At 35.7% G+C, this 16,138-nt stretch overlaps 1 long non-coding RNA gene across 2 annotated transcripts in view; it reads left to right on the top strand.

The window, feature by feature from the left end:
• LOC132159169 (uncharacterized) overlaps positions 1–15,771 on the top strand; it is a 35,130-nt gene extending 19,359 nt beyond the window's left edge. The window contains exons 1-3 of one of the 2 annotated variants that reach the window (XR_009437811.1): positions 14,996–15,099; positions 15,281–15,391; positions 15,561–15,771. This is a non-coding gene — a long non-coding RNA (uncharacterized LOC132159169). Of the gene's footprint in view, positions 1–14,995; positions 15,100–15,280; positions 15,392–15,560 lie in introns of those variants that run through there. The other variant, XR_009437812.1, reaches the window with a different exon arrangement.
• The last annotated feature ends 367 nt before the right edge of the window (positions 15,772–16,138 follow it).

Genomic DNA, 16,138 nt, shown 5'->3' with positions numbered 1-16,138 from the left:
TGTGGTAACCTACTGTTGCTGACATCACTTTAAAATGTAAAAAAAACTATATCTTGATTTTACACATCATAAAAAAATTATGTTAACCAATCTTATTTTGTTGAAATGGCAACAAAGATAGTAAAATGAAAAAAATGACAGCAAATATAGTAACTGGTGAATTGAATCAGTAACTACATAAGTACGAAAGCAAAGCTTCCTTTCAACCGCTGCACTGGAAAATATCTGTTCTGGATTCTGATCCGCAAGTGAAACGTTTCTCTGAATGACGTCTCATAGTTCTGTCAATGAGTGATACCACGAGTATATCGTCACTGTAAGAGCAGGGCAAGAATAACGAGATTCCAGTCCCATCCAGAGAGAGAGAGAGGGAGAGAGATTTTTTTAATTATTTTTACAATCGATTTATTATAATATTTGTTTACATAACACTTTACACACACTTAAAAAATTAATAAAAAATTACATTAAATATCTTGCAAAGACAATTTCTTCATTTTCAACTGAAACCAGAGCATAATTACAACACCACTGAGTTTCAAAAGCTTTTATCGTACTCATCAATTTCTGAAAATTAAAATCAATAAAAATTCTTGATTTTACCATATTTTTAAAAACTAATACAACATCTTGTCCTGACTTCTCTTCTATCTTATTTCTCCTAGTGATATAAACAGCATATTTTGCTTGTCCCACAATAAAATTTGTGACTTGACATTTGAACTTGTTTTGAACTGTTAAAAAAAAAATCCAAATATAGTCTTGTTTTGAAAAACTAGTACATGAAAAAATGAAAAATAGTCTCTCGTTCTGAACAAAAAGGACATTTGTACTGTAGCTTACAGTGGGGTTTAAAATAGACACAAATGCATTTACAGCAATGGCTCAAAATCACCAAAAAAAAATTTTTAATGGTGGTTTGTGAAGTGCTCGCCAAACAGGTTTAGTTTCAGAATTGATTCTTAATTTTTCTCTCCATATTGTATCTGTTTTAGTACACTGTAAAAAATATCTACCTGGTTCTACTTAAAATCATAAGTTAAGCAGCTGCCTCAAAATTTCAATTAAAAACAAAATGGATTAATGAATTGTTTTAACTCATTATTTTGAGTCTTGTTAAGCTGTGAATTGCCTTCTGTGAGTCAACATGACTATACAATTATTGTTGTTTCAACTTAGCTATGCAAGTTCAAAATAAAGTGAACTCAGTAAAGAACATTCTGTTAACTTATCCCCATTAGTGGGTTCAACTTAGTAATTTCAATTAAGTAATGTCTTTGAATTAGGGTATCGAGTTAAGATGATCTAAAGGAATGTCTTGTTTTAACTTAATTATAAAAACAGACAAATTTGAGTACAAAACTTTTTTTTTATTATTAAAACCAATGTTAACCCAATACAAGCAATACATAAACACTTCAATCATCTCAAACTTGCAATCAATACTTTTTTGGTACCAAACTTGGTACCAGTTGGGTGCAGGTCACATAATGAGGCTAAGATAAAAAGAAGGATTGTGCACAATCATGGGGTTGACTGCTGATCTGGCAGTTGTCCAGAAGACAATCATTGACACCCTTCACAAGGAGGGTAAGCCCCAAACATTCATTGCCAAAGAAACTTGTTCACGCCAAGCCGACTCATCTTGTCTGATGGAAAAATGAGGCACCCAGCACAGCAAAAACGCCAGTGTACATTGAACTCAATTTTAGTCAAATTTAACACTCTTGAAATGTATATATGACTCCCTCCGTTTTAGAGTTAAAATACCACTGTCAAAAGTGTGAAATATGTACATTACTTACAGAGTACATTAAAACACTGAAAGAGTTTATTTGTAAATCCATCATGGTGTTAAAATGTACTAAGAATGTGTCAAAATGTGTTCAGGTGTTCAATGTTCAAGTAAAAACAAACAAAAAAAACCATACATACATACATATATATAAAATAATCCACAAATCAATGCGTTTACAATTATAAAATTACAATTACAGTGTTTTCAATACATTTAAACATATTCTTAAATTTTTTTAACATATAGTCAAAGCAAATCAGTATAAAAGCAAGTCAAAGCAAATCAGTGCAAATTCTTATTTTGTCAATATGTATTTTGAATTTTATTAGGTTTATAGTGCTTACATTTAGCTGCTTAAACCACAGCATGCTTAAACCACAAATCTCCTGATAACTAGCTGCATTGACCCTGCCCTTGATAAAACACAGTGGACCAACACCAGCAGCTGACATGGCACCCCAGACCATCACTGACTATGGGTACTTGACACTGGTGCGCGCACACGAGCAAATGTCCCGGATGTGACTATTAACACTCAACAGTGTTGTTCGTCTCGAGGCGCGCACATGCGCAAAGAGCTGTCTTCCACTCAATTTAAAATGGCAAGTTCATTCAAGCACCTGGAATTTGTGATTCATTGAAGTAACTTATGAACCTAAATTGGAAGATTGAAATCTCAAACAATTGAGTTGAAATTTCAAAACACATTTTTTTATGTCTGATTTAATGACATATATAAGTTATCATAACTTTTTGATCAGATCATTTTTTACAGTGTACTTAAATTTTGCTGATGAGTAACTTTTACAATGCATTTATACAATATTTTCCCTTCTACTGTACAAAAATCAATATAATCATTACTTCCAAAACTTAACAGGGGGCTAGTAAGACAACACTCATCTACAACAGGGAAAATTTCAAGATCAGGAAAAAGATCTTAACTATCAGGACTTAAAGCCCCTGCACCAAACTCTTGTAAAAGTGTCTTCTCTTTATCAGTAAAAATCATAGTTAATTTTTCAATAATTTTTTTAACAGCCGTATTGATCGAACTCCTAATAGGATAGCAACTTTTTCAGCTCTCAGTAAATTATAACCTGATTCATTTATAATGTTTTTTAGCTTAAAAAGCTTTTTATTACATAATAAATCCGTTAAACCAGGAAAATCTTCTGCCCGAAGTATCAAACCTAGCTCCAAATACAACTGGTTCTTCCAACAACCAATGAAGAGAATTTGCTGGTTCCATCCAACGATGTTTAAAGAAACCCCACACTTTCAGTAGATTTTGATAAAAAGGAGGAATTCCATTAAAAGTAAATATTTTATGATCCTTTAGAAACAATGTTAAATCCACTTCCATATTGACCACTCTTCTCAAGATACTTAAAGCCAATGGTCTCCGTACCAGTGAATAAGGTCCCATCATAAGTTTCTGTATATATTGGAGACGGTAAGTGGCTCTTCTGCTAGAGAGATTTACCAGACCTTGACCTCCTTCCTCTTTGGGCAAGAACAGAATGCTTTGAGGAGTCCAATGATACTTGTCCCAAAAAAAGTTCACCAGTTCTCTTTGAATATTAACAAGGAGTCCATTTGGAGGGTCGACACAAGCAAGTTTATGCCATAATGAAGATGCCACAAGATTATTAATTATAAGAATACGTCCTCTATAAGATATCTTAGGCAGCAACCATTTCCACTTTTCCAATCAACCTTTTATTTTCTCTATTAAACCTTCCCAATTTTTCTTAATAAAGTTTTCATCTCCTAGATAGACACCAAGGTATCTTTTCCAAATCAGTCCTCCAGGTAAAGCAGGAAGATCTCCACTCCAATTTCCCACTAGTATAGCTTCACTTTTCCTCCAATTTACTTTGGCAGAGGAAAGTAGTTTAAAATCATTCACAATTCTTTCTAGCTTAATAACATCTTCCTTCTCATTTACCAAAACAATAACATCATCAGCATATGCGGAAAGATGTAAAGAATTTTTACAATCAGGAAACATCAAAACTTTTAAATGAGCTCGTAACTTTTGAAGCAAGGGTTCGATTGCCAGGGAGTACAACATACCAGACATAGGACATCCCTGCCTGACCCCCTTTCAACTTTAAAAGGAGCACACAAACCACCATTAATTTCAAGAACACTCTCAATGTTACAGTACACAGCTTTTATCATTGATATAAAAGTATGGTTAAACCCAAAAGCCTCTAAAGTACTCCATAGAAACAAATGTTCAACTCTGTCGAATGCTTTCTCTTGATCAAGAGAAATCATTCCAGAGTTAATTCCCAGGAGTTTAGAAGCATGAAAAACATCTCTTATTAAAGCAATATTATCAATTTTTTTTACTCTGAACATAATAGTGAAACAGGGCGCCAATTGCCGGTACACTTAAGATCCCCTTTTTTTGAGCAGTTTAATGACAGCTTAGAGGCAGCTTAGAGGCAATAGTCCTGTCAGGACTATTAGATAGTCAGACTGTCATTAAAAACTGTAAGCAGATCTTCTCCTATAATGGGCCATAGAGTATTATAGAACTCAACAGGCAGCCCATCAATTCCTGGAGATTTACCATTGTCCATGCTCATCATGGCAGTATAAAGCTCTTTCAGTGACAACGTCTGTTGTAGATCATTGTTGGACTCTTCATCCACCCTTGGCAGTACTTCAAGAAAATGATTAGCCTGTGCACCCCATTTCCTCAGTTCAGATTTATAAAGGTCATTTATGTGAGCATGTGGTTCTATATGATTTCTATCTAGCTTATAATTAGCGGTACAATTAAAATCTCCACCTATAAATAATATATCCTCTGGATTTAAATCTTTCAAGACAGCATCCACCTTATCAAAAAAACAAAACTCTTTCGAACCCCTTTGTAGGAGCATATAAATTCAGAAGCTGTCATGGTTCAGGGTGTTTCATCGGCTTCCCTGTTGTCTGTGTCCTGTCATTTTCTGCAGCTCGTGAACTGGGCAATAAGCGCTGATACATCGGCACTGGTGTGTGCAGATCACGAGCTGATTGACCTCACCTGTCGCTTGTTCCCATTCTCCCATATATTTCCCTGCTGTGTCTGTCCCTTGTTGTCAGTAGATTTCGTGTTGTCATTGTGATTGTGCTTGTGCTGTGTGTCCGTTTCCTTACCTTGTGGCTGCTGTGCACAGGGCGCATAGACGAGGAGTTCTTGCGGTTGGCCGTTTGCCCGAGATCCTCAATCTCATTTCCACGTTCCATTGGGCATTGCACCAAAGGATATTTGGACAGAGACAGTGGCATTCCGTCATGCCGAGCCTCGTCTCAATCCACCTGCTCCTTACTCCGGTGAGCCTAACTCATGCCGTTTATTTTTATCATTATGTTCGCTGACTTTTTCACTCCAGCCCTCTTGTTTCCCCATGGAGGCGATCTAGAATGGCATTCACCATCACGCTTTTAATCGGACGAGTGAGAGAATGGGGAACAGCCATGTGGGACAATGAACATAAGTGTTGCAGCTCATTTAAGAAGTTTTCGGAGGAGCTCCGCAAGGTGTTCGATCGCTCCGCACTTGGGAAGGAGGGGGCGTGGGTGTTAACTTTGCTGCAACAGGGAGGTCAGTCTGTGTCGTGTAATACGCCGTGTTATTCGTTTTCTCCCTCTGCTCCATTAGGACACACATGGTTAGTCAAACATAACCCGCACATTCACTGGACTCTTAATTCTGTTCTGGCATGGAGCTCCTTTTGTTTATCTCAATGTTTGGCTCCTGCATTTTCCCCTGTTATGTCTTGTTCTGTGTTACAGGAGGAGCCAGTGAGCCTGGCGAATGTACTGGAGGCTTACCATGACTTGAGAGCGGTTTTCAGTGAGTCCCGAGCTTCATCTCTTCCTCCGCACTGCCCGTACGACTGTGCGATAGATCTGTTGCCTGGCACTTCTCCACTTAGGGGGCGCCTTTACTCTCTTTCCGGGCCTGAGAGGGAGGCCATGGAGAAGTACATCAATGATTCTCAGGCAGCTGACATCATCCGGCCCTCTTCCTCTCCTGCTGGGGTGGGATTCTTCTTCGTTTTGAAGGATGGATCATTCCATCCCTGTATAGATTATTGGGGTTTGAATGACATCACGGATAAGAATCGTTATCCTTTGCCGTTGATGTCATCGGCCTTCGAGCTCTTGCAGGGGCCGACCATCTTTACGAAGTTGGACTTTCGCAATGCTTATCACCTAGTTCGGATTAGGGAGGGGGATTAATGGAAGACCGCCTTTAACACCCCCACTGGGCACTTTGAGTATTTGGTCATACCCTTTGGACTTTCTAAATGGAATCACAACAAAATACACAATACAACATAAGACACAAAAAAGGAAATCAGGACAATGCTTTTGCATAGAATCTACTATGATCTAGGTAGGCTACTGAATAGGGTGTAGATACAATCGTAAAAGTTCCTTTTTTAATAATTTCTTAAAGATGGATACAGAATTTAGCACCTTAAGCTTGTCATCTAACTCATTCCAAATCTTTGGACCTCTACTTGTAATGCTCAAACTTGCACTTTTAAGTCTTCTATTTTTACCAGTGATCAGGTTTTTATTCCTAGTAGCATGAGCGTGAAGCGGACTACTAATTGGAATGAGCTGAGATAGCCTGCTATTTGTCATATTAACCACTTGGTGCATAATGCACGCATTGTGGTATATATTCAACTCAGTAAGCCGGAGTAGACCATAACAGTGAAAGAACGGTCTTGTGGGAGTATTGTACTTAGACCACGACATGGCTCGTATTATCTTCTTTTGTAGACTTATTAATTTATTTAAGTGACTCGGGTAAGTATTACACCAAATTACATTACAATAACTAATGTGAGGTTCAAACGGAGTTTTGTACAGGGTGAGAAGAGCAGGTAATGTAAGATAGTGACGTATTCTAAAAAATAGACCAACATATTTTGAGAGCTTCTGCATCAAGTGATCAATGTGGCATTTAAAATTTAGACATTTATCAATGTAAACCCCCAAAAACTTTGTGGAGGTAACTGGTAGTATCTCCTCATCATTTACTTTGAGGCAAAGGTGTTTTGTGGCTGATGCCCTTATGTTTGATTGGAACACTATAAAATTTGTTTTTTTAATATTAAGAGATAATTTGTTGCACTTGAACCAGACAGCAATTTTTTGTAGTTCTTCACTTAAAAGAATTTGTAAGTCACCTGAATTTTTATGTGACAAGAACAAATTGGTGTCGTCTGCAAACATCACCTTTTGAAATACTTGAGAGGAATTCACAAAGTCATTTATATATATGTTGAATAGTAATGGACCTAATATTGAGCCTTGGGGAACCCCATATTTGATTTCTTTATTTTGAGATATATGGTTATTAATCATCACATATTGTTTACGACCATATAGGTAACTTTTAAACCAGTCAAGTGCTACTCCTCTAATGCCATAGTGATGTAATTTCTCTAAGAGTATATTAAAATCAATAGTGTCAAATGCTTTGGATAGGTCAAGGAAAACACCAACTCCACAATCACCCTGATCTAAAGAATCATTGATTTTTTCGATGAGGTCTAAAACAGCCATAAAGGTAGAGTTCTCTTTCCTGAAACCATACTGTGATGTCACTAAAATATTAAGCTTATCCAAATAATGACTTAACCTACTGTGTACCACTCTCTTTAATACCTTAGACAGAGATGGTAAAATAGAAATGCAGTGTGTAAGTGGTTGTGCTATTATATCTGCAACAGCTATCATAATTTTACTACATATTCCATCAACCCCTCCTGTACGAGAGCTCTTTAAATTTGTAATAATTTTATGAATTTCAGTTTTATCAGTAGGTTTCATAAAAAAAGATTGTTTATAATTTCCATTGAGATAGTGTCTAAAAGAAGATCCGTTGGGAGGTCAAATTTTTTCTTCACCCAAGGAGACAAAGTAATCATTAAAACTATCAGCTAATGAAAGTGAATTGTCATTTGAGCATTCGGGTAGCACAGCTGACTTCTGGCCCCTGTTTAGAACTTTATTCAACACAGCCCAGGTCCTTTTGGAGTCACCCTGGGCTGCATTTATATGTTCGGTATAGTAAATTTGTTTACTCTTCCTCATAATATGAGTGAGTTTATTTCTAAACTTAGAATATTTACTTTTATTTTCATCATTGGGATTTTTCCTGTAAACCTTATAAAGTTTATTTTTACGTTTGATAGAATTGAGGATCCCTTTAGTGAACCAAGGGTGATGATCATAATTTCTGCATATGACAGTCTTCACTGGAATGGTATTATGAATTGACTCACGTTAATTCATGAATTAGACTGTCATAGGCAGTGTCTGGGTCATGGGTTTCATACACACTAGTCCAAACCTTGCTCTCCAAATTTTCACGGAGCTGTTGTAACGTTCTATCATTCAGGACATTGATCTTTATCTTACAACGTTTAGGTGGAGGTTTGGATGCCAGGTTTAAAGATAGCACAATTGGGTAGTGATCAGATATATCAGTCACAACCACACCTGACTCCAACCTTAGGTTTTGTAAGTTTGTGATAATATTATCAATAATAGACTTGGATGAGTGAGTTACTCTAGTATATCTATTAATAGTCGGTATAAAGGAGGAGGAGTAAAGAGTGTTCATGAAATCATTTTTAATAGAACCATCCCTAGAGATGTCAATATTAAAATCCCCGAGGATTATACAGTTTCGATTTTTCCTGTTGATATCAAAAAGAGTTTCCTCAAATTTACTAGTAAAAGTAATAGGATTCAGATCAGGGGGGCGATACACTATGCCAACGATAAGATTACTAGTTGCATTGATACTTATATCCACAAATAATGAGTCTATTTGTTCATCATCCAAGGCCAAATTGTCACAGACATTGGCCTGGAATCTTGAGTTAACATAAAGACACACACCTCCACCCATTCTACCTAATCTGTTCTTATAGTAAAGTTTGTAGCCCTTAAGGTTTAGAGAATCACAGTATGACCTATCATTTAACCAGGTTTCACTACAAGCAATTACATCAAAGCTACAACCTGATACAGATAGCATTGACACTAGTTGATCGTAGTGTTTGGTTAGGCTTCTGATATTAATATGGACCACCGAAAAGTTATTATTCATACTTAAGTGTTTAAGATTTTCTAGGTCATACTGCTTGCAAGTGGTATATGCACCAATGTCACTGCAGAGCCGAACCTCCCCATCTAGATCATCCGAATCATCCAACCCCATCAAAAAGCAGTAGACCTAATCCTACATCCAGCATCCATGATAAGGCATATACACATAAAGCATTCATTCCTAAATACAACAAATAATAATAAAAAAAAAAAATACAAGTACACTTGTCTAGGTGTGCTCTCTCTTGCATCTTACTCCATTTACACCCACACCCATACCCACCCTCACTTCCACACCCACTTCCAACCACAAGTTGATTTATGAATAGCACAAACTGACACATTTGTACCATTGGATGGTGATCTCAACACCCACATTTATAAGTATAATTAATTAATCAATCAAAGTATGCATAAGTAATTTTTGCTCAAATGAGAAGCCAGAAATAAAGACAAATAGAAAATAAAAAGTAAAATAAAAAGTAAAAGGTATGCCTTATTGACAGTTCTAAAGCCATTTAACACAAGGACTAAGCCTTTTCAAATAACCACACAGGTCACCAGCCAGCCAGTTTAAGGCAATGTCTTAATGTATTGCATTGCTTCTGGAACCGAAGAAAAGTACATCCTACCTCCCTCCTTGAGCTTGATAAAAAGTCTGGCAGGGAATAGAAGCGTTGGTCTAAGTCCGCGTTTATAGAGCTCCGACATCACCTCTCTATATTCCTTCCGTTGCGCCACAATTTCAGGTGGATAATCCTCGTAGACTGAGATGAGATGGGATTGGAACTTCAACTGACCTCTTTTGGCCCGAGCTTCACGAATAATTTTCTCCTTTACAAGGTACTTGTGAAGCCTAATGATGACCGCCCGCGGTCTCTGACCTGGTTGTGGTTTGGCAGATGGTGTTCGATGAGCCCACTCGCACTCAGGCGGGGAGTCCAGAATGTGGCCAAACACCTCGGTTAGCATTTTGGAGTAAAACACTATCGGCTGTTGCTGTGTTTCGATGGATTCAGGTAGGCCAACCACCCTGATATGATGTCGACGATACCGGGATTCCAAGTCACTTACTTTCGCAAGTAGCTTAGTGTTACTGTCCTTTAATTTAACACAGTTTGCTTCCAGTGTTGCCAAGCGTGAATCTTGTTGAGTTGCATTTTCCTCAAGTTCGCCGATCGTCACCGAATGCGCTGCAACAGTTTCATGAATTCGATCCAGTTTATGTTCAAGTTTTGCAAGCGTTTCTTTAAAATCCAAGGTTAGTACTTCTCGTTTTTTTTCGAGAAGTTTAGCGATGGACGCCAAAGTCAGATCCCCGCCGTCTTCAACATGTGCTAGATCTAGGGATTCTGATTTGTTTTTGGAAGGTTTAGGCATGTTTAAGCGTTTGGTATAATGATCTGGTAATTTAGATCGTAGGTAATAATTATTCAGATCAAGTTATGTTCTTAGAAAAGGCTTAATTGCATAATTGTCGGTGGTATTGTCGGTGGTATTGAGACACCTATATCGTGCACCTACACGTCAGCCATTTTGTATACTACCCTTTACATGAAACTCAAACTGCAACTTTTAGAAACGCAAGCGCAGAACTTGGAAACAAGAGCAAAGGGGAAAAGACCACAAGCACACACAAAAAAATAACGTGAGCAGGAAACCTGATTTTGTTTGGGATTTTTTTTTTGCGAAAATTTTGAATTCATGTTTTAGTTACGTTATTATTTTACACGTGTTTTTAAATATTTTATTTATGCTTATTATTTTTCGATCTGTGACTGCAATACATTAATTTATTTAATGTAATTTCTTAGATTAACATAACATAATTTATTTCCTCGTTCCAATCAGTTAGATATCTAGTCACTTGGGCACTGTACCTTAAGTACATACACAATGGTGAATCTAATTCAGAAACGGTTGTATTGGGTTCAGTTAGTTCATTATGTGAAAGATTAGTTTATTTTAAAACAGTATCTCCCATCCACCTAGCATTTTGTTCTGTCCCAATTACAGTCTGCACAAGCAGTTTTCCCTCTGCTATAAAGAATGATGTTCCTGTGGTGGCCCAGATCTGAATTATAGACAAAAGCCACACATTGGCCACAATTGCCTCAGACAATTAATAATCCCAGAAATGTATGTTTGACAGTTGTAGACAGTTGTTGACTCTGTAGAAATATAGGTCTTAAAGAACACCTGTAAAATAAACACATTAGATATTTACTTGGGTGTTATATGTTATAAAATGGTCTATGGAAATAGTTAAAGGCGATCAAGAAAGAGTAGAGTAATCTGCTTTTTTTCAGGCATGTTTTTTTTTTTTTCAATTTATTAAAATAATGAGATCATAACAATCATTTGTTGGTGCAATTTGTTTGACTTTATTGGGTGAGTGGGGCCAGGGGGTAATGGGGACTAGTTGCTAGTATTGATTATTGAGGCGGGTTAACCTAATATTTAATATGTTTAAAGATCAGGCGCGTGCACACATACATCAAAGGGGGCTTGAACACCTGCCCTTTTTTTTCTCAAGAGAAAGTGCCCTTTTTTCTTGGAAAGGCTTTTTTTATTTATTCTTTTTTTATAAATGAATATATGTATATACGTCTGCATTTTTCTTTTTGCGCACAGCTTTCTTTGTCAAACAAATAAAAAATCTAAATATCAGGTCGGGTTTATAAGTTCCAATGCCTTTCTCTGCAGCACAGCAGTGTAGTACACATTGATAGGCACATCACAGACAGACAGAGAGCCGCAGAAGTGAAGCCCTTCCTCTCTTTCCAGTTGTGTTTGTCTTGCTGTGGAAGTGAGTGCTGATGAACAAAAGACTAAGCTACCTGTGCCTCAAACTTACAGCTAATTATCCAAAAGGCAAATATAGTTCATTTGTCTTGCTAACATCCATGACTCTATGAGCTAAGTGCAGTTTGACGTTTTCTTTACAAATCTGTAGCGAATGCCACTAAACGAATGTGACAGTGCTGTAGCTCTATCTTATTAGTTAATGCCTAGTGAACAACAACACTTACCACATTTTTACCATAGTATCAGTTTTACTGTGTATTTGTAGGTAAAGCACAATAACCACAACACTTACCATGCTTTTACCACAGTAACAGTGTTTTTACTGCACACAATTTGTATGGCACAGTAACCATAACACTTACCTACTTTTACTATAATTACTGTGTTTATTGTGTACTCTTTGTAGTTAAAGCACAGTAACACAAGACTTACCATGATTTTACCACAAAATCATAGTAGTTTTCATGTGATTTGTGGTCTTTGTAGTTAAAGCACAGTAACACATCACATGGTTTTAGTACAGTAACATAATTTTAATGTTGTATGTGTAGTAAAATACAGTAAGCACATCACTTATATAAAATGGTCTATATAAATTTATATATATAGCCTATATATATATATATATATATATTTGACTAATTAACCAAGTTGGTCTTGGCTATTAGGTGTAGAAGAAAAGTGTGTACAACATGGTCAGAGCAAACTTGACTTTGATGTGAGATACTTCATTATTTTTATCTGTTTTATTTATTCACTGCAACAAACATGAAGATCCTTCAGCTTCAGCTTTGTGAGTTTATGATATGTGGATTTACTTGTGCTTTGTCATGAATTGTTTTGTTTTATAGGTTCACAGTGTTTTAATGCCGGTAGTTTGAATCACGTTTATGTTTTGTTTTGTTTTTAATAGATGTATTAATCTGTTGTCAGTGTGCAGTGTCAGATCTATTAACTAATAAAATCCACCCTTTGGGGAACTCACCTTGATCCTCGTGTCATGTGCTTCTTCACCCTGTCACGAAAGTTACAGTTTTAATCTTTATAAAAATATACAGTAATCAGTAAAGAATACAACATTTATTAAAAAATTGTAAACAACATAAAGAACAAACACTTAAGTTATAGAATCCAGAATATAGTCCAGGACGCAACATACTGACAAACTAAGTTCCTTTTTCAGTGTTTTAAAACCTCATTCTGTAAAAGAATGCATATGACAAAACATTGTGAAATTTGTCCGCTCTTGAGATTGGTGGATTTTTGTTAAATCTGAGCCAAAATCATCACAATTAAAAGAACCAAAGACTTAAACTACTTCTGTGTGCATTGCATTATACACAAGTTTCACAATTTGAGTTGAATTACTGAAATAAATGAACTTTTCCACGACATTATAATTTATTGAGATACACCTGTAATATTATATGGATAATAATATGGACACATTATAAATCTCATTTTTACCACCCACCATGCTTTTAGCAAAACATTCAGCTGTCTGAAAATGTTAAATTTGAGTTCAGTAAACACCTTTTTCTGGCATGCATCTTATACAGTAGTGGCCAAAAAAAAGATGTTCAGCATAGGAAAACTGCTATTTCGCCTTTCATTCAAACGTATTGAAACTCTGTTGATGTACCTGTAAATTTTCAAACCATATCTATCAATGAACACATGCAGAAGACTTTTGGGCAGGGGTTTATTGTCTTTGCAATAATCAGCCTGTAGGTGGCGATCTGATGTTGATGCACACACGACATTGGCATGTGTGCATGTAACGCAATCTTAGTATTGCTTTAATACAGTATTTATTGCCCCCCACATGTTATGTTGGAACACTAAAAGTTGTTGATAAATTCCAGGGAGGAAAAGAAGTCATATCTATTCTCAAACACATACAACAAACACATAAAAAGGCTAAATTATTTATATTTTCTTTAATTACAATACTCCATATTGGAAGAACAGACATGCAAAGTAGTTCCAGACCAGAAGCAGACTTACACATAAACACATGGCTGAAGCGGACTGATCTGAAGTGAGGTGTGATAACAAAGCAGGACAGACTCGAATCTGTCCCAGTGGATCTGTTAGAGTGCGCTGCAGTTCCGTTTCCCACCACAGATTTAACAGCAGGACAATTGGGGGCGCTGTAGAGCAGGAGAGGACTCAGACACTGTCTGAACCACTTCAGGATCATCATTTGTTGAAGCATTTTGTTCAATTTTAATGTATCCTGTCTACTTTACGACATAAAGTAATCTAGAATATCAAAAAAGTATTTATTCATATATGTATATTTGTTGCAGAATGCTGTTTGACCGAGTGATGTTGGTGATGGGCATTAAATGTTGAAAAAAATAATGTGGTCAGAGTGAGTTTGTCTTTGACTTCCTCTGTTTGATGTTGAAGTTTTTTTTTTCTTCTTCTTCTTCTTCTTCTGTCTTTGCTTCAGAGCTGCAGTAATTCAATAACTGTGGTGTAGAAGGAAGATTTCATCCTGTTTTAATGATGAGAACAACATGAAGATCATTCTGCTTCAGTTCTGTGAGTTCATTACAATATATTAATAAATTTACATGCATTTCAGAAACAGTCATAAATTGTTTCATGCTTCACAATTAATTGTTATATATATATATATATATATATAGAGAGAGAGAGAGAGAGAATGTATAATTATTTTTTTTTTTTAGATCTATTAATCTGTTGTCAGTGTGCAGTGTCAGATCTATTAACTGATCCGGGATCAAATGTGATCATAAACTATGATCTTGATGAAACTGAGGTTTATTGGATTTTACTGAAAACAGCAGATCCTCCAACAGTCATTCTACGATCATTCTCATCCTTTTCACCTTTTTACCCTAATAAATCATTCAGAAAGAAATATTCAGTAAAGTTTAAACATGGTCTGGTTATTAATAATGTGACTGCTGATGAATTAGGAGTTTATTACTGTATGAACACAGAAACACCTCCAAAACTCAGCAACAGCACCAGAATATACTTCAACGGTGAGTTCATTTACTCATGAAATACTCAATACATATTGATTATTTGTTCAATATGTGATATTTACTACTTCAGATTATTAAACACCTAGGAAAATTAGAATAGTCCTCTCAGTGGTTGCTCCACACAGAAATGTTTTGTTTATATATATATATATATATATATATATATATATATATATTATTTTCATATCACATTTTCTTTACAGAATCAGCTCAACTAACTCACAATCATACAGCGGTCGACTGCACTGACCAGAATCAAATATCAGTATCAGATTATCATAATCATATCTGCTCTGATGAATGGACTTCTGATCATTTTGCTGATCTGTGAGTTATTTTTCTTATTGTTCTGAAATTATCAAATGATATACGCATTAGTGTAAAAACATCAATATAATGCAGTTCTCTGTAGGTGAAGTTTTTAATGTGGCCTTTTGAGTGTGTCTTCATATATATACAATTTAAAAAAATAAGATAACCATTATCTAATACATTTCTGTTTCAATAGTTTCTGCTGCTGGAAAAACAGCTTGGTTGGAAAAACACATTCATAATGATGATCTGCAGACAAAAGTTACATATCAGCTTCAAGATCCAAACCAATTGTAGGCACAATGAGGTAAATGTAAAGAAATATATTAATGTATTTATAGCTAAATGTCATTACTGTAAGTTTTAACTATTGAGGATACAAACTATCCAAACAAAATATTGTAGCTTTATTGTCTGGATTAATTTAAATCAACTGAAGCTGAATGATAATATTGTTTTCATTGTTTCTCTTTCAGTTCATTAATGTGGAACATAATCTGCAAGCAAACAACAGCTGTGTGACTACATAACATGTTATTAAAGTGTTGTGTTTAAGTCAAGAACATATTTTTACATTTTATTTTTATGGTGTACATTATTGAGTATTTGGGATAATAATTATCACAATTATTACTCCAGTAAAGTCGATGGGCACATATTTTTAAGTTATGGCTACAAAAATAATTGGTAAATTGTTGTGTTTGTAATAGAGATATAAATACAGTGACACGTTCATGGCTATTTATTCATTTTTGTTATATTGTTAAAATTTCTTTAGGTTGTGTCCTTGTATTTTCAACAGTGTGAAGAACAGAGTGAGGTCAGGTCCTCTCTTATGCTGCTGTTGCACTCATTAATAGTTGTTTTTGGGTAAATATATATTTGTTAGTTTTGTATTCAGCAAATTTCTACACAGTGTAACTAGGCTGCACAGTGTGGTTAAACTCAACTGAAGCTATAAACAAAACCATAAATATGTTTGTTTGTTTGTTCAACGATATACAGGGTCTGTCACCTTTGTCTAGAGTCGAGGTTTAACTGAGGACCAGTGTCT

Source organism: Carassius carassius, chromosome 16 (genome assembly GCF_963082965.1).
Source record: "Carassius carassius chromosome 16, fCarCar2.1, whole genome shotgun sequence".
Lineage (NCBI taxonomy): Eukaryota > Metazoa > Chordata > Actinopteri > Cypriniformes > Cyprinidae > Carassius > Carassius carassius.
The sequence above is the reverse complement of the archived record's forward strand: the minus strand, read 5'-3'. Positions and strand labels throughout refer to the sequence as shown.